The 4388-nt window shown below is 51.5% G+C and overlaps 1 long non-coding RNA gene across 1 annotated transcript; it reads left to right on the plus strand.

Moving 5' to 3' along the window:
• The first annotated feature begins 1579 nt into the window (after window positions 1-1579).
• On the plus strand, window positions 1580-2474 carry LOC133275832 (uncharacterized). Its single transcript, XR_009745693.1, has 2 exons — window positions 1580-2117; window positions 2234-2474. It is a non-coding gene; the product is annotated as an uncharacterized LOC133275832 (long non-coding RNA).
• The last annotated feature ends 1914 nt before the right edge of the window (window positions 2475-4388 follow it).

Consider the following 4388-nt stretch of genomic DNA (forward strand, 5'->3'; position numbering starts at 1 on the left):
GACACCCTCCTTGGTGCAGGCGGAACACCTCTGCTGGCAGCTGCTCCTGACTTGTCTCCTCCTGTAGCTGCCAAGAGGCCTGAGGACAAGCGGCAGCAGTCCCCGATCCCACCAGCTCTGCTGGGGAGAGGAAGGCCACGCAGGAGGAGCATCTGCCTGCTGGTGCCTGGCGAGACCCACCCACTGGTGCTGGTACGTTGCTTTCTCGTGGCCTCTTTTGCCCTCCTCTGGGGATAGAATGTGCTCAGTGCAGTCCCTGCAGGGCTGGGGGCAGGCTGACCTGCTTGCCTTGGGGCAGGAGGTCTCGTCCTTGGCTGAGTGGGAACTGATGCTCTCCCCTGCCCCAGCATGTGGTGGCTGTGTGACTGCTGCCCACTGCTGCAGCAGGTACTGGCCTGGGCAAGGCTGCCGGGGCCTCAGCGCCAAGCCGGTGCCAAAATGAATGGGGACCAGAGCTCCGCAGTGGCTGTGGCAGAACCACGGCTTCATGGCTCTGGCACAGGCGTGCTTCCACACCTCCTTCAGAGCACCTCTGCCGGCTGCCCTGACAAGGAACTAAGCTACTGTTCTCTCTTGGCAGTTCCCTGAGCTTATTCCTGGGTACCCCACCACAGAGATGATCCTAGAGGAGGAGAGGGAGGGCAGCATATCAGCGACAGCTCTTGGGACCTTAAGGCTGGTAAGGGCAGACTGGGAATGCGAAGGGCACGGCAAGGAGGAGAAAGCCATGGCCCGGGTTGGCCGGGCAGTGGGTGTCTGTGTAGCACAGGCTGAGGAAGCTCCTGGGGCATTGCTGCCTGGTCCTTTGGTCTGATGCTCTTAGAGACTTGTGAAGACTCAGGAGGGAGACCTCGTGTCCCGCAGTCCCCAGGGTGATTGATGGGTGAGGTTGCCCAGGGCCGAAGCTGCAGCTGTTCAAGCTGGGAGGCTCTGCTAAGAGCTAGTCCCATGCAGCAAGTTGCGGGTCCTGATTTCTTGCTCCCTTCCAGCAGCCATCACCCAGGTCTGCTCAGGGTGATTGCCCTCATATCTGGGCAAGCTGCTTTCATCACCACCGGCCTTACTCACACCACCCAGCCCAGAAGCAGGAGCACACCTGCGTTGCCAGGTGAGTCGGGGTGGACAGGGCTTCTAGTGGGGTGAAGGGCATGGCTTGATTTAGGCAGCAGCTTTCCTGTGGGACCTGGCTGAGCTGCCCGGGCTCAGAAAGCCCGAGGGGCTGCTGCTGGGGCTGTGCAGAGCCTTGCCATGCAAAGGGAAGGGGCCTCTGTCACTCACTGCCCCAGCCTCCAGCCGTGGAGGGTGGAGAGGAATCTGAAATGCTGCTCCTTGCCCCTCTGGATGCACTGAATGCATTGGCTCCTGCAGGTGCTGCCAACTCCCTAAAGCCCGGCTCTTCCTCCTTTGCCAAACCCAGCTCACAGTGGTGTGTTGCTTTCCAGAGACTCCTGAGCCCTTCTCTGGCCAGTGCTCCTCAGGCCTTGGACAAGACTCCGCTTCCTCTGGTAAGGACGGAGCTGGTGCTTCAGGTTTGAGAAGCTGATGGGTCGTGTTGTTCCCTCGGTCTGGGGGATGGTGGAAGGGCTGGCTCGGGTGGTAGCTACTGGGTTCCAGGGGTGCAAAACCTTCCATTCCCCCAGGAATAGGGATGGTCGTAGCCCTGGTGCCAGCTCAGAGTGTGGCTGCAGAGACCTGAGCAACATTTATGCTTCCAGGTTCATCCACCTCTGCCTCTTCCAGCCGGGCAAGATCCAAGGACAGAACCTGCAAGCAGCACAAGGCACGTATCCGTCATTTCTGCAATAGGTAATGGCCAGTGCTGCTGGTCCCCACCTATGTGGGCTCCGGTTCAGAGCAGCCCCAAGGCAGGACCAGAGTGATGGGGCCAGGCCCCTTTTCTGCTGCCGGCAAGAAGCCGTGCTGGGTGGCAGTGCCTGGGGTGTGACAGGAGGAACTCTTCCTACTGGAGGAGTTCCCCAGCCAAGGCTGATGAACCTCTGTATGCCTCTGCAGCATTTCCATCCTGGCTTTCTTTTGCCACGTTTCCTAAGGTGTAAACTTTTGTTCCAGCCCTGGCAGTCTCTCCCCTCCCTTCTTATCCCCTTTCTCATGCTGGGGTGCTCTGGAGCCACTGGGGGAGTCCAGAGCAGACTGCGGTCCTCCCCGTCCCCAAATCCCAATTGGTTTTCATTTGTGGCTCATCCCCACCTGTTTGGGATTTACCAGCTCCGAGGAGGTGCTGTGCTGTTTCCCCTGGTGCCCTTCAGTGGGAGTGGGGCAGAGGCTGCTGGAGCCAGGGGTCACCCAAGAGCTGCTCCCCCCTGCCCGTGGGGTCCTCACCACCCCCAGGAGGGCTTCACTGCTGGGTCTTTTACCCTCTGAGCCCTGTAATTGTGTGTGTTGGGTGTAGTCTAAATTACCCCAAACCCCACAAATATTGAAACATTCTTTAGTGAAATCACACTTTGTTTTTATATTTAAGCTGCTTCCTTCTAAATTGTGATGTACGTGGGTGGGACTAAACCTGTTCTCTTTGTTTTTTTTTCTTCCTGAAGGAAGAGGAACGCAGAGATGCCAAGTGGCCTTTTGGGCCACCAGAGGCAAAACATCAGCGTCTATGATGTTGATTGAAGATTTTTATTGTTCTATGTTTGTTCTACTGTTGTTCTAACATTCTTGTTGTACTGTTGTTGTTTTGTTGTTTTACTGTAGCTTTTTGTTGTTATACTGTTTTTCTGTTGTTGTTATAACAATAGTAAACTAGTACTTTTACCATAATTTTACTACCATTTTAGCAATTTTTACTGTCAATATACAATTTCCACCCCTCCCCCCCCCCCCCCCCCCCCATTTTTATGTTCCCCACTTAAAATAAACAGACTATGTTCACATCTGCCTTCCCTGTGTTTGATTCCTGGGACAGGGCACAGGTGCCACTTTCCAGCACCCTCTGTTTGACCCATCACTAAGTGTCCCCTCTGCCTGAAGATGCTCCCCATGGTGCTGCAGTACCCAGTTTACAGAAGGTCAAGGACAGAGAAGTGCCTTGGCAACAGCAACCAGAGGAGTCTTTTTGCTCTTGAGCAGAGGTGGATGGGCTGAACGAAACACGTAGGGTGCTCCCCAAGCTCAGGCATGGCAGCAGCATCCTCTGTATGGCTGGCATCATTTTCCTCCCTCATAAATGGTGATGACTGCATTTTAAAAAATTCACATCTTCACCTTATTCATGGACCAAATATCTTATGCTGCCATTTAGCTTTGACCTCCATGCTAATGTTCTTATATCTGGGCCTGGCTTTGTGCCATACATTCAAAACATTTTGTCCTTCCCATTGCACATTGAATTTCACCCCTTCTTCATCCAGAAACGCCTTCTTTTCTGTCTCAATGGTGATCCCTATGCACTGTTCAAGATCTTCATCTACCTCGGTACAAAAAAGTGAATGGAAGGGCACAATCCTCCTCATGGCCACACTGCAGCATCAGATTGCTTACAGAACTAAGATCAGGAGCTCTCCTGGAGCCACTCATTCTGCATCGGTGATGTCTGTGCTGCAGCTAGAGGTGTGACAATCTACTGCCCTCCTGGAGCTCCGAGCAGTGAGTTCAGTTTGGGTAGCACAGCTTACCTCTGACACCACAGCAGTAACCAGACAGTAAATGAGTTCTAGTGACACCTAAGCTAGGCAGACATGCTTAGACATGTGGAAGATATTGTGCTACCAAGTGCCAGGAGAGCAGAAAATGTATCCAATTCCTTCCTTTACAAAGAACATTGAGAGCATTAATGCTACATTTTGCTACATTTGTAAAAACATCCAAACCCTTCTGAATTGCAACAAAAGGGAATTCTACTTACAAAAACCTTCACTGTGGAAAAGTCAGTCTTGTCTGTTCCTTCCTGTTTGAATTTGCACGGTATGGTGCTACGGTCTGGCTTTTTGGTAATATTCTGGGCACTGAACCAGATCTTTCTGGTCTGTGCACCATTCATATATGACAGATAAACCTCTACCTCAGTCTTAGAAATAGTCAAGCTGTCATTTTCTTTCTAGAGGGGAAAAATTTGAAGATAACAAACAGTCATTAAATACAGTAAGCAGTAAAATTATCCCAAATGACTATTTAAAATAAGGAATTATAGTTCATTTCTTTCAAACTTACATATATTTTCAATTCCAGATCAGGATCAAGCTCAGTGTGCAGCTGGTAGTTAATGAACACTGGGTCAGGGTGACAGTGTAATCTAACACATGGTATAAAGGTAGTTTCCACTTTTAACATCATATCAACAATTTTACCCTCTGTTGCATGGCTCAGACTTGGCATTAAGTAATGATACTCAGATTCATTTCCAGGACACCTAGAGATGTAGAAATACAATA

Source organism: Pezoporus flaviventris, unplaced genomic scaffold (assembly GCF_033815535.1).
Source record: "Pezoporus flaviventris isolate CSIRO_AGI_PZ_B2104156 unplaced genomic scaffold, CSIRO_AGI_Pfla_v1 ptg000002l, whole genome shotgun sequence".
NCBI classification, from domain to species: Eukaryota; Metazoa; Chordata; class Aves; order Psittaciformes; family Psittacidae; genus Pezoporus; species Pezoporus flaviventris.